Below are 18,647 nucleotides of genomic sequence, written 5' to 3' on the forward strand. Positions count from 1 at the left end.
TGGTGCTCTATGTTCTCACACACACCCACACTTGTCATTGAGTGGAGTTCTTTCCCCCCAAGTAGTTTATGTTGCCACTTAAGCTTATTCCAACGTTTTGGCCGTAGGACAGAAGAAAGAGCTGCCTCCCAATCTAATTATCTTAAAGCAAAGAATGAGCATCAGACTAAGATCAGAGGATCTAAGACATCTAGTTGGGGCGATAGACCTGTAAGAGAATAGGACAGCCTGTGTTATTAAGAGCGGGATGAGTGACACACAATGCCTTGGATTGAATGTGCTTGTTAGCAGAAAGCCAGTTCAGGCTACGTAGCTGGTTAGAGACTGAATGAAGCTTAGGTAGATAACCCAGCAATCCTGCTGCAGCATTTTGTATAATTTGTAGTCTATTCCTAACAGCCTTGGTGGTGCCAAGATACAAGATGTTATAGGTGCGAGATGAACAAAGCCTGAATAATCGTCCTCTTCACAGATGGACAAAAATGTACTGAATTTTATTCAAGCATCTAAGCATACCAAAGCAGCATGATGTCACAGCCTTGATTTTACATTCACGCACAACTTACTATCTATCCAAATGCCTAAACTCTTCACTCATTGTACTATCTATCTATCTATCTATCTATCTATCTATCTATCTATCTATCTATCTATCTATCTATCTATCTATCTATCTATCTATCCATCCAACTATCTATCTGTCTATTCACTTTAAAAAAGAAGGTTACAAGGACATTATAGTTAAACTCACATTTTAAACATGCAAAACCATAGCAATTCACCTGTTATAATTAGAGTTATTTCAAGTAACTTTAACGCATGCCCTAAGGTAGCTATAACACAGTTATCTCCTCAATACTTTTTACTGCAAACGGTACAGTGACATTATCATTGGTGTTATAAAAGTTGTCATGAGTGGTGTAATATGGCGAGGGCGCGAGTTATAGTTACCTTAGGGCACAAGTTATAGTTACTTTAAATAACTATATCAGGTGAATTTCTATGGTTCTGTACTTTTAAAATGTGAGCATGAGCCACAGGACAGAATTACACCAAATTTGGCAGAAAACTAGCTTTCAAGACGCAGATTAAGCTTTTTCTTATTTGGTGTAAATCCGTCCAGTAGTTTTTGAGAAATTAAAGGAAATCCAAATTTGTAAATCTGTGATCACGAAATCTTCACGAACAATGATGAGCTCATGCAGGGAAATGCACAGCTCTGATTGGCCAGGAAGTGTTGGCAGCCATCTTGGGACTCGGCTTGAGCTGAGTCCTAGAAAAAAAAAGTGTAAAAAAGACAAGGGGCCACGGTAGTCACCCTGACCCCCTAGCTCTGGTGCTGTGAGATATCGATGATGTCGCAAATTTGCAATACAAATGAAAAAAAAAAAATCAAGCGCAGGCTCCCGCGCTCCTTTTGAATAACTCCCGGGTGTGCCAGGTCCCGGGGGCATTGTTTTTTTTTTTCTCAATATGGGAGGGCGTTCCCCTCCCACAGCCCCGGGGACCGCCAGCATCCAGGGGGATTTGCTACATTTTGTGCAGGGGGGCCGCACGGACCTCCTCCCTGGGACAAAATGTTGTTTTTTGGTGGGGGAGGTACTATGGTGTCACCCACAGCCCCTGGGACCACCACCTCCCTGGGGCATTTATGTAATATGGTGCGGGGGCCACGTGTCCCCCCAACCACCGGGAACCACCACCTCCCCTGAGCAAAATTCTATTTTTATGTGGGGAAGGTCCAACAGCAGGGGTGTTCTGTGGACATCTGGGGATTCTAACGGATGAGACAACAAAGAGTGCATGTAAACCTAAGTCAACATTTTGTTCCTGGTTTCCTGCAGGAAATAACATAGATTTATTCCAGGTGTTGATGATTAAGGGACTGAACAGAATATATAAAAAACAATTTGGAAAAAATGGCAGCAAACTTAACAAAATGACAAGGGACGACTGAATGGCACTTTCTGAGCTCCAAGAGCGTGACAGTATCATCATAAAGGCTTACGATATAAGAGGAACTATTTTGATCCTGAGCTGAGAGAACTGTGTAGCAGAAGTAAAAAACACAACTGATGAACAAAGAACCTCATGATAAGCTCTGCAAAATATCCCACCAATGAATGCCTGAAGATATTCCATCATACGATGGGAGAATGACATGACTGAGATCTTGTGGATGATGATGAATACCTCAAAGCTGATCACCCTATAACACCAACAAGTTATTTCCTGCCAGAGGTTCACAGGGACAGACTAAATCCTTCTGGCAAGCCAATAGTCAACTCAATTGGCCCATCACCTGAAAATACTTCAAGATTCATCGATATCTTCCTCTTTCCGTACATAATGAACCTCCCATCATACTTGAGAAACTCTCAGAATTATTTTAACAGAATAAATGAGATACCCTGAAGAAAAAACTATCTCATGACCACAGTTGATGTGGCCTATATTATATATCCATTCAACACAGATGGAATCAATACATGCAGATACTTTTTGAGGTCACAACCAGTTTCATTGCTTGAACCCTCCAACATATTACTGGAGATGATGGACTCCTGTCTCAATCATAATGTCTTTCAGTTTGATGACAACTACTTTTGTCAAACAACTAAGGACCACAAAGAGGACATCCTTCGCACCAACCTATGTGAATTTAACAATGGATAGGTGGGAGGCAGAAACCGTTTGGAATTTAAACAAAATTATCAGACTGGAACAGGTCATTCTATGGGTCCATTACATCGATGACTTATTCATTATTTGTGAAGGAGAAAGATATGAGTTTGAAGGGTTCATCAGATCCCTTAACGACAATCGGCAAAAACTCAATTTAATTATGAGATCAGTGATAAGGAGATTAACTATTTGGATATTGCAATATGCGTTAAAAATGAAAAGATCTGCACTACAATTCACAGGAAGTCCACAGGTAAAATTAGAGGATACCCCGAAAGTGTCTCTGCTTGGTACCTTAAGGAAAGTGAGAGAAAAGAAAAGAGAGGATCTGTTGGTGGTAAAACAAAAGATTGTGGAGAGCACAGAGGAATCGAATATCATAAGGTATATCATGGACTTTGATTTGTCTAACTATGAGACTAAGAAGCATTTGAATCAGAACTGAAGAATCCTCAAAATTGTTCAAACCCTCATAGACAATTCTGCCTGAACACCCCAACATCACATACAAAAAAACACCATCTCTTGGTGATAAACTTACAAATAGTTTTATGAAATGCCAGAAATGCAAATCCTATACATACAGCCAGAATAAACTAAATTAGAGATACAGAGATATCAAAGAGTGGATAACCTGTGAGACTACTTCTGTAGAATATGTACTTGCATGTGGATGTGGGAAGAAGAACACGGGCAACACTGTTATTAAACTGAAGCTGCGCATCTTACAACGCCTCTGTGCAATCAAGAATAAAGATCTTTCCTATACCATGTCTAAACACATATGGAAACTACACAACTGCAATATGAGTGACATGAGCTGTTACGGAATACAAAATGTTAAGGAAAAAACCCTGAGGTGGTGATAGAGAACTGAACTTAGGAAGAATGGAATGCAAAAATATCATACTGATAGGGACAGAGTACCCTTGGCGTTTAAATTTGGATGCAGAACTTCATGTTCATCTGTGATGTTCCATACATTTGCCTTATGTACTGTGACTAGATGACCTGTTTTTCTTTTTTTTACTTTTTTATATGTACTTGGTATTTGCTACTTCAATTTTACATGTACAGCAATGTTTTGATCATGTTATTCATAGTTTTTGGACTGTAGAATATGAAGTGTTTAAATCTTCAGGAGGCTGGTTAACACTATACATGGTTTTAAGAACTGAGAGTTTTGCACAGGATCTTCAGGATGCCTTTTGCTAATTCTTTTTTAATGGAAAGTACCAAAACAATCTGCATTTTATAGCATGCAATCATTTGTACAGATTGATCAGGTGTTATGCATTTGCACTTTAATCATTTATATATTGTTTCACAGGGCAAATTGTGCAACTGTAGGAGGACAGAACATTGAAGTAACATGAAGGAAGGTCTTGCACTTGCAATTTAGAGAATGGATACCTCCAGAAGCATTTTAAAAACTACTTTGCAACTAGCTTTTTGAATCCAATGCATTTGGACTTTAATTCGGAAGATAAAACACCGTGCCTTTACCTGAACCTTGAAGCAACATGAGGGAAGGTCCTGCATTAGCACTTTAGGGAATGGATACTTCCAGATTCACTTTATAACCTATTTTGCACATTAGTTATTTAGATCCAATTTATTTGCACTTTAATTGGGAAGGTAAAAGTACTTTCTCTGGAAGTACCAGATATCTGTTTTTCCATAGCATGTGGGGCTTGAATAGGTTGATTAGTTATGATGCCTTCATACTTTAATCAGTTGGAGACCCCTAGATGCACTTTAAAATCTATTTTCACTTTTATTTATTTAGATCCTTTGCATTTGCACTTTAATTAGGGAGAGCAAACGTTTTTTTTAAATGAGGATCTGTTTTTAAGGCTGCAAAGAACAAATGCAAATAAATATACTTCTGAATCCGATAAGTACAGTTCTTAAGCAGATTTATTCCATTCACACTTTTAACTACAAAAGCAAGATCTGCATGCAAAATCAACACAACTAGAGAGGAGGCATGGACCAGCGAAGGAGCATAATCAAGTGATAGAGCTGGTACTAGAAACATAAAGAGCGTGCTCTGCAGCGCGAAATTTTGTACACATTTTTCAAGGTACCCTAAACAATACAGTAGGCACTGTACACGTATATATTTTTTGCAAAGCTGTGGAAAAAATGAACACAATTGCTGAAGCAGATATGTTAATTAGAAATATTAATGAGTGTTTATGAATTTTGCATAATACGAAAAGTGTAGAAATAAATAACGTAGAAAATTAATGTGCACTTTGAAAATGTGCCCACGGAGAGTGGTCACCAAGATTCACAAATTATATTAAAAAGTGACAAAAAATATGTCAAATGTTGAAAATGTGTAATAATAATGTAGTAATATGTCATAATGAGGTATATTGTAGAGCCAACTTAGCCGAAGTTGTGTCCTAGTTTTACCAGGCCTCATGCAGAAGCTGAATAATACTGCAATGTAGAGAAGCTAATGTACTGAACTGACCATGAACTGCTCGTTGTTTAATAAAATCTACTTAGTTAGAAATCTCTGCGATGAACCGTTGAACAGGAGACGATGGAATCAAAAACGTATCAAGGACTGTGTAAAGCAGACGGGATGTACTTTCCCAGGACTCGAACAATAGAGACACTGACTGGAGAAGAAGATGCAACATTTTTGATACCTTACAAGCCGGATGATGAGGACATTGTACAGTGAACCAATCGACACCGTGAGAACTGTGTAATATTAGAATTCGTAGATTTGAAAAACAAAAATTATTGGGTAGAATCATAACTGATGATTAACTGACCAATTAGGAATTGGGGGATAGTCTGGGTGACTTTGATATAATGATGAGACAAGGGAGAAAACTTAAGAACTGATGGAGAGATGTTAGGGGCAGATGTCAGAGGAGAGACCTAATTCCAAAATTGAGGCGATATTGGGGGAGAAGAGGTTCGAGATTCTGTCATTGGGCTCAAGCCATTGAGAGCCTGGTGTGATGCTGATCGATTGATGACCTGAAGACAAAGACTGACTTTTTTGCTCATCCATATCGTGGATAGGGCGCTATGAAAATGTGACTGAATTAACTTTTGTGCCTTTCCTTTCTAGGTAACAACTGCGCTGTTTTTATAGGTTTTCTCTTAGCTAGATGTTTTCCAAATTCATGTTCTAAACTGTTTTTGCATGAAGTCCCACATGCTAATGCTAATCTGGGTTAGGTAGGGTTCCTATTCTGAGACGTTGACATAAACGGTAACAGATGATTGACGGACTGATTTGCTGAACTCTGCTACGCATGTTAACATATTCGTCGTTATTGGCTTATGTTGAGGCATTAGAATGCATGTTTTCTCACGTTTTGATTAGATTATGTTATTGGTGGTCACTAATTAATTAATCTTGAGTGGATTTGAATAAAGTTTGAATTAACCTTGTGACTTAGTATTGTAATCTATAGGGAAATACAATTACTAAAACGTATATTGAGTTGTGGTTATTCATGAAGGTTGACGTTAATAACTACTGTTTAATGTTCTGCTCATTGACTATTGTATTGTATATAAAGTATTGATGGGCGTTGGTTACTACATGGCTAGGATACTCCATGCGAATCAAAAGGTTCATCGACCTATACCCGTCCCCTTGCAAGTTTACTTACTAAGGACCGGGTGCGCTAGCACAATACTGTTTGAAAGAGATTATGATCCACCCTGAATCATCCCTGAAAGAGAGGAGCATAGCAAAGTGTAATGTTTACAAAAGATCTTTGATGGACTGACCTTGACATGACCATATAGTTAATTTACATACTTTATGAATACACTCTTGTATCAGCAGAAGCAAAGGTAATCCAACCTTATCTGTGATGTTACACGCATTTTAAGTACTTTTGTTATATTCAAGTGGTGTCTATGACACTTTATCTGTGTAAGTACAATGCTTCAGTTGTTCTCAAACTTAAGTGTCATGTGAAGGTAGAACTATGTGAATAATATTAGGAAGGATAATATGGGACACTCAAAAGGAAGCCTTTGAGCAACCTATTTGTTTTTTATGCATTATTTATGCACTGGTTATGGGGAAGGGATTGTCTCTTTAAATGAGCGCTCTGTACACTGCAGCTCTATGACCCTGTTGACTACTATGGATGAAACGTGTTGGTCTTGTTAGCACTCTTGCACCTTGGAGAATTACTACTGTGAAGGATAACTTACTATATATATATATATATATATATATATATATATATATATATATATGCTTTATAGGGACGTTATACTTAGGCTCACATTTTAAATCTACAAAACCATAAAAATTTACCTGTTATAGTTAGAGTTATTTCAAGTAACTATAACTCACTCCCTAAGGAAACTATAACTCGTGGCCCGCCATGCACAGTTTTATGATCAATAATTTTACTGCAGATGTTACAGTGACATTATCAATGATGTTATCAAAGATGTCATTAGTGCTGTAATTTGTGGGGTAATTAGCAGTGCATGGCGGGGGCGCGAGATATAATTACCTTAGGGCGCGAGTTAAAGTTACTTGAAATAACTATAACAGGTGAATTTCTATGGTTTTGTACGTTTAAAATGTGAGCTTAACTATAACGTCCCTGTAACCTTCATTTTTTTAACTGAATATATATATACAAACACATTTTACATTCACAAAACTGTACAAATTCACCAGTTATAGTTATCTCAAGTACCTGCTGAAACACGTGCCCTAAGATAACTATAACTTGCTCCCCCACCATGCTCATCAATATTTTCACTGCAAATGTTGCAGTGATATTATCAATGATGTCATGGAAGATGTCATGAGTGATGTAATATGTGGGGTAATTAGAAATACATGCCGAGGGCACAAATTATAGTTATCTTAGGATACCCATGACTATAACTGCTAAATTACTATGGTCTTGTGTGTGTAAAATCTGGTCTTCGAGCTAGTATGACTTCCAATGGTGAATCCTGAACATGTAAGCAGGGTAAACGATGGCTTGACAGGCTGCGGATTTGCTAATTGCAATTTAAAAGATCACAAAGTAAAAGCCATTAGCTCGACTTATTCTAGCCAGGACAGCCAGACCATCTCTATCCATGCTATCTTTGATATTATCACTGCAACATTTGCAACTAAATTATTGGTAAGAAAAATGTGCATGGCAGGGAGCGAGTGATAGTTACGTTAGGGCACGAGTTATACTTGAAATAACTATCCACAACAGCTGAATTTCTATTGTGTGTGTAAATTCTGAACCTCTGGTTTTTATAGTGAAACTTCAAGGGAATTGCGGCTTTACTTCGCGCTTCACCGAAAGGTGCTTTTCATACAACCAACCAATCCCAAAGTACGGACGACAGGCACTCCGGGCACATCACAGTGGATCACTTTACTTTGTTGCAGCAGTAATAATACATAACTATATACATACATAGTGCACAGCAGCTTTCTTACCTTTCTCCGGATTCCTAAACGGACTGTCAACAAGAGCCCTGCGCTATTACTGACTCAGTTAGAAAGGTTTAAGACATGCTGCGCCCCAGGCACCAGGTGAACCGCCACCCGGGTGTCTTTCTGTTTTTGTGGTGGCTTCGCTAGTTAAATAAGAAATGTTTCCTTCTAAAATGGGCTCAGGAGGATGAGGCTTATTTCGAAGGTTAGCTCTCTCTCTGGAACGTCTGCAAGTAGCAGTCAAGAGTGCTCGCTCATTTCACATCAATCCTAACGCAGTTTAGCGGGGGACCTGAAGAAAAGCAATTCCGATTAGAATTCAAATAAATGCCCTGCTGGGCTGGTGAGCTCCACCGAGGAGGCAATGGCGCCATAGGAACAGCTGGCACGGTACGTCACGGCTGCACTCCGCCTCAGTCCCCTGAAGATGGCCGGCAATGCACGCGCACCTGCTGCTGTGCACAGAGGCAGAGACTGGCGTCGTAGGGGTGTCAATGCATCTAAGGAAGAGGCCTGGGCCAAGCGCCAAAAAACAAGGTACCCGCTTTCCAAGAAGCGCTTCCTGCTTCGGTAGTTCACCCTTCCACCGCGTGCATCAGCTCCTGCAGTCCCCGGAGGTGTATTCCCTGTAGGATAGGTACAGACATACATGAACGCTACATGCCGCGGGCAGAAACAGACCAATATACACTGCAGGAGCAGAGAGACAGGTAGAGGCGGGACAGACGTGACCTAGTGTGTGGTTTCATTTCACTAAATTAACCACAAGGAAGCAGTCCCCAAACTGGAACCTCGACAAGAATGTTTTGTAGAAACGAGACACCACTGTACCCGCGGCTACCACAAGGCGGTTGCACAGCTGGTAGCTCAGTGGGTTGAAATACTGTCGAAAATCGGTCCTGAATAGACAGCAACAAGGACCAAACAATACATTTGTTTATGCATGAGCGTACCCTCTTCGCGCATACCTTCTCCACGCTTTCCTCTATTGTACTACGTAATCTGCCCAGTGCTTAATTTGTAAATAAAAAGGTGCCGGTGCCCAAAGCCCTCCTCTTAAACACATGGCTGCTGCAATTAAATGTGGGAACACATAATACTGAGTCAGGGTAATCCTGAAGCCACCTCGGGCCTCTTCAATCCATATAAAGCCACTCTCTGCCCCTTCAGCTCACTGTTGCAGCTTTCCACTTTTTCCCTTTGTGACGCTTTTTCGTTTTTCCCTTCCTCCGTCTTTCCCATATGTGTCTTTTAATCGCAGCAAATGCTTGAAGCAGAAGAATAAGCCCCGGCCCTCAAAAATAAGTGCCGGTGCTCAGCACCGGAAACAACAAGCACAAATTAAGCACTGGATCTGCCACTTTAGAGTGTTTCGAGGGCCTCACTCCCAGCTCAACTCGGCTGGCCTAGAAGTCTATGACTATCATTGTCTGAACACAATGTTGCAGCTGTAGTGAGGACACTGTGCCTACGTCTGATGCCCAATTTAGGGGTGTAAGAGGCATGTGGGAAATAAGTCTTTGGCCATTTTGTCCAGGATTTCTTGGACAAAAGAGGGCAGCAGCAGGAGGTTGCCTCCTACAAATGGCGTCCGTGGAGGTGGAAGGCGACAACGTCAGGAACTGATGCACATAAACCTCCTGCCACCCCACAACCCATCTAAACCCCGAGCTGTGCTCAGTGGGCTGGGGCCTTGGCCTGCGAGGTGTCTGGACAGATGCGGTCCACCCAGAGCCGAGGAACAGGGGAGAGGCCAGGATGCTCTTCACAGAACACAGAGAGAGCCTTTGAATTAGGAAGGGTGGTGGATTTAAATACAGAAGCGCACGACAATTAGGTGCCACTACAGGCTGTGAGAGGAGAGCTCCACAAAAATAGGAGAAAGTAGGAGAGGGGAAGGGGTGGCTGTAGCTCTGGGTTTGGGGCGTTGCAATATATCATAACAGTATGGGTATATGGCAGCGTGGCTGTCTTTTCAAAACCTGGATTGTCACGATTTAAACTGAGATCCTGACTTTGGAGATACCATGTCTTCACAAGTGAGTAGGACGTTTGCTACATGGTCTGACTCCAAATTGGGCCTCCAAGTACTTAGCTACTCTCCAAGAAAAGCGATTGAGCAGTCAAGGCCTATCTCATTTCATATGGTTTGAGGTTTGGGCCAAATACTACATAACACAGTCAGTACACACAGAACACAACACATATGCCAATTATTACTTCCAAAGAAATGACAGTGAATACATGCCTTAGAATTATTTGCCCTTAAAAATGTACACGACTGGTTGTACTCAAATCTCCAGCCCCACTCGTTTAAAGGGTATTACACAATAGAAATGTTAAGCAGGGACACTATTCTGTGGTTCATAAACGCGTCTGACTACTCTTCCACAAACCACCACTCATTGGAAGCAATTAACCTATGTTATCATATGGGAGCACCAAATAAATAAATAAAAACATACCTTTTTTCAGCACCAGGCTGCTCCATCCGCTCTGCCCCGTCGCTGCAGGCTGCAGGCACAGGCTTCCAAGCCTGCCCTGCAGCCAATCATGATGCTGCTCAAAGCAGCTTTAGGACTGGCTAGGAGAGCCCAGATAGGGCACTCCCAGGCAGATTGGGAGCCTGTGTATGCTCTCTCCAGCACAGCAACACAGTGCTGGGCTGGGGAGACCACAGTGCGCATGTATGTTTGGCTGGCCCGAGATGGCTGGCCAAACATACTTGTGCACTGAGGGGAAGTGCGTCCACATCACTCCTGCGGCCCTGCCTACTTTTATAGAAAAACATATTATGTTTTTTCTATAAACGTTTTGCAGCTCTTGCTGCTGGGGGTGGGCTGGGGGTGGTGTGACACGTCTCAGCCATAGTGAAGGAGTCGCCCCTGGGAAAGGCATGGAAAAAAAGGTTCTAACCAAAAGGTTCTAAACCTTGCAGTTTGTATGCTGCTCTTTGATGTCAGTCATAGCTCACTGTGCTATATTAGAATTGTAACTTATGAACTGAAAGTAACAAAAGGATCTTTGAGACAAAAGCAGTAACCCAATGCATAAAATACAATTCTGTGATCTGCATGTTACAAATGCTTTGCAGTAGGCACAGTAACACTCTGTGCTACTTTAGGGGAAGTCAAAACTGCCACTTGACAAAACTCAGATTTCTCCAGCATGTACATTAGTCACCACATTAATGACATTTGTATTACTGCCTGAACATTAGTGGGCACACAAGGAACTACGCAGCAGGTGCTTTAAAGCTCACAAGAGCACTGGGTGCAGCACCCTAAAGCCGGCACTACTTCCAGTACCCCCCAGATGAGGTCTGGGGCCATCATAGGCAATGGGGACCTGAATCTCATCCACCCATCTTCGTCAAAATATTCCAGTCACTGTGCGGAGTGAGAGACCAGCCTACTGTTGGGGTTAGCCAGATGATGCCGTAAACATAAAATCACTGGCTGTGATAAAAAATAATTCCAACAAGGATATTTTGTGGACAGGTGGTTGACTTGGCTCTTTTCCCTCTGGGGTTCTTTGGATGCTGGATACATGGTGCTAAAATCCCAGTCTGAAGGGTAGTCCCTCTAGGCATTTAGACTGGCTCCAACCCAAAATCGAAATGTGTAAATGCCAGCCTACATTCAATGCTAGTACATTCAATTAATTTTATGGTTTGTGTGCCGACTGGAAATAACTCCAGTCTGCACCCCCAGGGATCCGAAACTTCTGAAAGGCAAGGTAGGCACCAAGCTTTGTTTATACGCATAACAACACATGAAGTTTCTTTGCCACAGAGTAACATCCACCACCTCCACAGGCCAGCACCAATGTCCAGATCCCCTGGGTATAGATTCTGGGAATGCCCCAGCTAAATAAGTGGAGGGCAGCAGAGAGTCACTGGCCCCATATCCTCTTTTTATATTCAAGAACACTTTAAATCATCCTTTGTCGTGCATGGTTAGGACTGGGGGTTAAACAGGTTTTTGACTGTGAAAAGAGCGGGCAGACATACCCAAGACTTTTATATGCACAACAGCCCATTTATTGATCACTTTTCCTCATTCGACCTATCCACACACCCAGCTTGACGTAGGGGGTCCCAATTGTGCCTATATGCATTCAACGACAGGTCCATGCTTGATATTGGGGATCCTACTAGCGTCTGTGTCACCAGTCCCATCTTAATAAGGGTTCACATCAGGCAAAACGAAAACATTTACAGGTTTGGCCCCTCTTGTAATGGGATTCCGGTGTGCTTTCACATCTTCACAAGTCTGGATCCTGTTTGATAAGAGGCTTCCAGTGGGCTTACAGGCCGTAAAGAGTCTAGTCAGTGTTCAATATGGGGCTCCTGGTGGGCTTATGAGCCTTTGCTAGGCCAGGCCTTGTTTGATATGGGGCTTGTGGTAGGATTACAAACCTTCATGAGGCCACACGTGTTTGATATGGGCTACGGATGGGCTTACAATCTTTTACGAGGCAAGGCTGTGTGTGACGTGGGTTACATGTTGGCTTCGAAGCTCTGAAGAGGCCATGTCGTGTTTGACACGGGTTACAGGTTGGTTTCCAAGAGGCCCGGCCGTGTTTCACATGGGTTACAGGTTGGTTTACAAGCTTTCAAGAGACCAGGCCGTGTTTGATGTGGAACTCCTGGTGAGCTCACACGCCTTTGCTAGTCCAGACCAAGCTTGCAGTTTGGGCTCCTGCAGGGCCATAAGCCAATGCACACCACTTTGCAGCTCTACACGCTGAGCGCGACACCTGTACCAGGTGAATAATTAATGCACTCACAGGAGACGAAGGCGGGGGTGCAGCCGACTGAGATTCCGCAGGAAGCCAGGCGAACGAAGGCAGTTCTAAAGCTTTCAGTCAGTCTATTCTTACCCGCTGCGCCCGGAGGCAATTTGGCGCAGATTTCCTGACAGCACTGGAATCTGGTGGCGTAGGAAAGGCAGTGTCCAGATGTCTCGCATAAATAGTAACACAACGCATTCTGGCTTTGATTTCGCTTACAGAAAATTTGGATAGTGTAAAACAAAGGTAGTACGGGTTTCAAGTTCATCTAAATAGATGTTTAAGTGCGCCCTATGTTGTTTACAAAACCGATGAACGATTCTCCTACATGCGTTTGTCTGCGAGAAAAAGGAAAGTGCTAGTTAGGACCCTGTCCTGGGGGATAGGGCTCCACCCCAAACAGTTTGAAGGTGCTACTGGTTAGAAGTGACTTCTGCCTGGCCCACTACCACTCCTGCTTTTATCATCCTTCTGAGTAACATCCATGGGATGATGCCTTCGGAGGGATGTGTGCATATGTGGGCGCACATCCACTCAACCCCCTGCATGCTGGGATCTCATAAGCAAGTAGTTGTACCTGAGATCATATTTTCATCCATTGCTGGTCCACCCGCCTTCCCACTCTTGTGGCTCACACTGCCATTCCTCTTTAAAACCCCCTTTGTTCCCGGTGTCTTTCCCCCGTACACAGATTCCTTTAAGAGTTTCAACAACCTGTCTGGGTTGTGGCTTAACCCACTAGCCAGCCATGTCCAACAGAAACCAGTTTTCTGGGTTCTCAGCAGGGATAGCCGTTGCCCCCACTGCCGGCACCTTTGAAGGCAGCACCATCAATGCACGGGAGACAGACAACTGCTCAACTTCTAGAGAAGCAACACATTCAGAAAGCTGTGGCCTCGTGTTGCCCCTTAGATGTATGATCACATTTATCTCCAGGCCATGGAACATAGGTGGGCTAGGGGCCAAACTGGGCAAAGTCCTGCCTGCTGATAAACAGCATGGACATGTTAGAGGTAACGGCAGCAAGAGGAATGAGACAGAGTGAAGGGGCTGCCTGTTCTGTTCTAGAGCTGAGCCTTGCAGTTGCTTCTTCTTTCCCACAACACCATGTTGGAACCTCTGGCCTCTTCACCATTCATGTCCTGAAAGCTGTCAGCTGGATTGCCTTCGCTACCCGCAACCTCAACAAGGACTCCTGGCATGGACAACCCGAGGTAGGTACATCTCCAGGGCTCCCAGTTTCCAGCCATGGAGAGGCCTCAACAAGCTCTGTCTATGACAGCTTCTGCCCTCCGTCTCATACATAAGAAGTACGGTTGGTTTTGCTAGGAACAAGCCAGCGAGCTGCAGGTTGTGTGCCAGCCTCCGCAGCAAGTACATTAAGTTACTGAGATATTTCAAGGTATTTCAGGTATTTCAAGGGGAACCTATCCACCCAGCTTTATATCCAACTTTTTGATGTAACAGTGAATACTGTTTGAAAAACAAGCCTTCCGGATAAGCCTAAACCATGACATACAAAACAATCCAGTCACAAGACTCCAATTTTTAAATTTTTGTCCAAAAAAAAGGTGGCTTAGCTGATACTGGTTGAGGTGGTCTAACATGCTCAGTGAGGCAGAATCTGTATCAACAGCCAAGGTAAGGCACGATTCCACTCGAAACCACCAAATTATAGCAGAGTAAAGTACTACCCAAAACCTTTGCGGGGTGGTGGTGAAATAGATACATCCAAGACCCTGCACACATTCAGTGGTATAACACTGTAGCTCCCGGCTGAGTGTCAAAACTGTTTGGGGGGGTCATACCCTGTGCATGATGGGGGAAAAAGTGCAGGGTTTTCTGGTTGTCATGGTTGTTTTTACTTGTACCGCTAGTCTTGGTGTTTATTAAAGAGCCATTTTTTCAAAATAATGCTGCTGGCTGGACTCTGGTGTTTATTAACCCTGGTACTATAGTTTAAAGGTCTATGTCGCACTAGTACTGTAGAGTACCTTTTTTTCTTGCATGCTTGACCACAGCTACCACTCGAGAGTCATGGTCGGTACATAGTCCTGTCTAAGCACAGCGGCCATCATATCTAGAATTCCAGCCAGTACAGGGGGAGAACATATAGTAACACCTTTCAAGCCACTAGGTACTTGCTGAAAACTTCTGGACCTGGGCAAACACCCGACAACCTCACAGTGGACCTCTACTATGATTTTAGTTGATTATCTGAAAATAAATCTTTGAGAAAGAGAATTTGTAAGAACTTGCCAACTTGATGAAAGAGGCTGTACTAGTGGTGTCCGTAAACTAGGCAGAGACAAACTGGAATGTGGCTTTCACCAGCCACCAATAAAACTGATCCCAAACCGATAAAACTGGGCACACTGACCAGGATGATCTCAGCTCTAGTTTTGTGATTCTTCTTTATGCAAGAAGGGCGTGGGACTCCCTCGTACAGGGTAAAAGAGAAAATTAATGCTTTAGATAATATCACAGGCTAGTCAGAGGTCTCTCTACTCCCAAAGGAACTTGATTTGAATGGCAGGTATGACCCTTCTGGCAAGTGGAGAGTGGAAGATTGGAGTAAAAGAGCCCAATGCATTTGGAGACATATGGCAACCAGAAATAATACATGGACCCCACAGCACAAAATAAACCACCGCTGTATTCTGTAGTGCTGGGCAGCAGGCCACATTAAAGCAGATTTATACAAAGTAGGGAACGCTTGTTTTAGGGACCGCTGTGGGGGCAAAGTGATGTGTGCCTTTTGCTCTTCACTTTGGGCTGTTAATGATAAATGAGCCATCATCTGACTATTATCTGGAGTGCATCAGTGCCATTTAACGCAGTCTGTTGTGGCACCTTCTGTTCTATGTAGTAACTAATGCTTATTTCTAACTCACATCACAATTTAGCAGGTCGCCATAGAAAGCCGGACTTAATTCGCTGCTGTATTACGGACTCATTTTAGACAGACATCACTCCCCCTAGTCTTTTCAGATACTCTGATCTGCCATCCGTATTTTATCCTGCCTACCAGAACACCTTTCACGACTCTGGGTTAATTTATAAGCTAAAATTCAGAGTTCTTCCTGAAAATAATGAGCCCAACGGTGTACCAAGAGGGTGTCCTCCTGATAATCAACGAGTAGGTGCTCTATTATATTTGGATTATTAGCACAGGACAGCTCTTAACATGAGCGCGAACAACTTAGTAATGGGGGAGGCAGCCATTTCCAATAAAAGCTGTAGGGAAAAAGTCGTCATTAAGGCCATTAAAGGGCTGAAGGAGGATGGAAGGAAGGGAAATAGCAGAGCTATATAAAGCTGGATTGGCACTAAAGATAGATTCCCTTGTCTAAAAGCTGAGACGAGAATGGTGAAAATTCGAAGGCCCGGCTGTCAGAATTTGGAAGGAAGAAGATTGCGTTTTGCGCACACAAGAGGTGTGCGGACATGCGAACGGACATGCGAACCTCAAGCCCCTTCCTAGAACTTATGTGACTTCTTGAATGCTGTATAAAATGCGTTTTCTGTTAAAATCTAGTGTTCAGGTTAAGAAAAGCCTTGGTTTTAAACAAAATGTACCAGGAAAATAGAATTATCTTTCTGACATTCTAGGCCGAGTACATTGGACATCCATCCCCACAAGAAGGCCTCCTCCCAAGGTGCTATATCCATCAAGAACCAATATAAGAAAACAGCAGCATTAATGGCCCTTGCATCTTTCTTGGCCAATCATTTGAAGGTCACCAGCTGGATGCATCCCGCTATTTGATTGGTGTTTTGCACAGAACGTCAATTCAACTTTTCGCAGCTTTGTACGGGTTAATGGCACTGCACAAGTGATGCTGGGTAGGCTTCTGTGAGCTGTAGGGCCCTGGAGAGAGAGAGAGAGAGAGAGAGAGAAGGAGAGAGATAGAGACTTCCTCTTCCGGTCTGGCAGTAACACCTTGCAACAAGTAGACATGCTGCAACCAGGCGGAGGACCATCCACTACATGGGCGTGGCGCCATTTTGCGACAGACCGCTGCCACTGTAACAATAGTGTTTGAACTTCAGGGACAGATCTTTGGGGCTTGACCCAAGAATTCTCAATGGCGAAAAGAGGGGGTCTTAAATTATATTGCTGTGCCACTGGGATCAAATACTTTGCCTGTAGTGCACGGCACGGCCATTCCCAGGACTCTGCCCATTATCAGCCTGGTTACGTGATCCAGAGCATCTTGCAGTATGTCAGCGCCACCCCTGAGAGTGCCAGAAACAAATCCCATTAATCCAAAGGGGTCACAGAACCAGTGAGATTATTTTATCACTGGCAGAAAAGGTAGTGAAAAGGTTTTTGGTCAGTCTAAGGTGGGAAACGGTACTCTATAGGAGATGTTTATTATTTATCAAACGACGTTGCATCATGGGGGCAGTTTGACCTGCCCCTTCGTTACACCCTTTCTGAAGGACGTCCCATCCCTCTGAACGGATGTCTCTTCTCCCTCAATATATGGCTCTTCCAGTCAATGTCCCTCGCTGATGCCCGCTACTATTTATGGGACTCTGCACCCAACACCATTTCACGTCAAGTTTATTTAGTTTGATATTGTGCCGACGTGGCTTAATTAATAATACCTAACTTATTTAAAGAAATATAAGTTATCCAAAATAAATGTATCACACACTCTCCCTCCTCCTAAAATAAATAAAACATTCCCGAATAAGACGGACTTAATAATTAGACAACAGGATTTGCTGAAAATGCCTATCTACTATCTTAAGCCCCAAACATATCTAGGGCAATTACTTCGGGTGATATCAATACTACAATAGAACGTGCATTGTGTTCTTAGCAGCATGAAGTGTATATTCAATGATTGTATTCTCTATATAGTTAAAACTGACACCATTTAAGGGAATGCATACTTTGCTGTGAGGCTACCATTCAGGGGATCCACTCCCACCAAGGGGCAGCATTTAATATCCTATCAAACTATATCCTGTAAGTCCCCACACAGCTCCAGCTGCAAACAAATTCGATAACCAGGCAGGGGGCGATGTTATGTGTTACACAGGGGCCCCATATCAAACAATTTGGTCAATGTACTGCAAGATTAGTTAGGACAGAAGTAACTCAAAACATTTTCGAGGAGCTTACATCCTTTCTTTAATCAAGCAGAAACATATGGTAGGGTAGGCTGTTGTTAGTACCACTGTTGCTAAACAGAGAGGAGATCGTCTCTCTATCCCAGACATTCTTTTAGGACATCTTCGTGGGCCGTGGTACACTCCAATGTAAGGGGGCATTTATGAAAGGTGCGGCCATACTCGTAAATTTATCTCTGCTCACAGACTGTGGGTTACTTAATATCCTGTCTATGTAGTTGGTCAGCGGCGCCTAGTGTTCATACGTACTATGGGAAGTGCTGGACACCGAAATAAATTATTACGGCAATTATACATAAACTCTAGAATTGTAGGACAGCTAGAGAACCGTGTCTGTGCTAGTAATTAATGAAGGGAACTAATGCTGAATGATAATGGAAAGCCTTATGGGCATGGACGTCAATTCACCAAAATGACAGCGGTAGCGGAAATGACCACGCGCCCTTTGACCTCAATTTTCACTCTCAGACACACACTTACACATACGCACAAATTCACACATACACACTCGTTCTCTCACAGAAACACACTCTCACCCACAAGCATGCACACAACATTTAAAAGCATT

The 18,647-nt window shown here is 42.9% G+C and overlaps 1 protein-coding gene across 3 annotated transcripts in view; it reads right to left on the reverse strand.

Moving 5' to 3' along the window:
- AATK (apoptosis associated tyrosine kinase) overlaps positions 1-18,647 on the reverse strand; it is a 407,310-nt gene that overhangs the window by 274,372 nt on the left and 114,291 nt on the right. Inside the window, exon 1 of one of the 3 annotated variants that reach the window (XM_069199745.1) lies at positions 8,144-8,766. The exons of the other annotated variants lie outside the window; for them this stretch is intronic. The gene's annotated coding sequence lies outside the window, so the exon portion shown is untranslated. Of the gene's footprint in view, positions 1-8,143; positions 8,767-18,647 lie in introns of those variants that run through there. 3 annotated transcript variants of the gene reach the window in all.

The sequence above is a fragment of the Pleurodeles waltl genome, chromosome 7, assembly GCF_031143425.1.
Source record: "Pleurodeles waltl isolate 20211129_DDA chromosome 7, aPleWal1.hap1.20221129, whole genome shotgun sequence".
Taxonomy (NCBI): Eukaryota; Metazoa; Chordata; class Amphibia; order Caudata; family Salamandridae; genus Pleurodeles; species Pleurodeles waltl.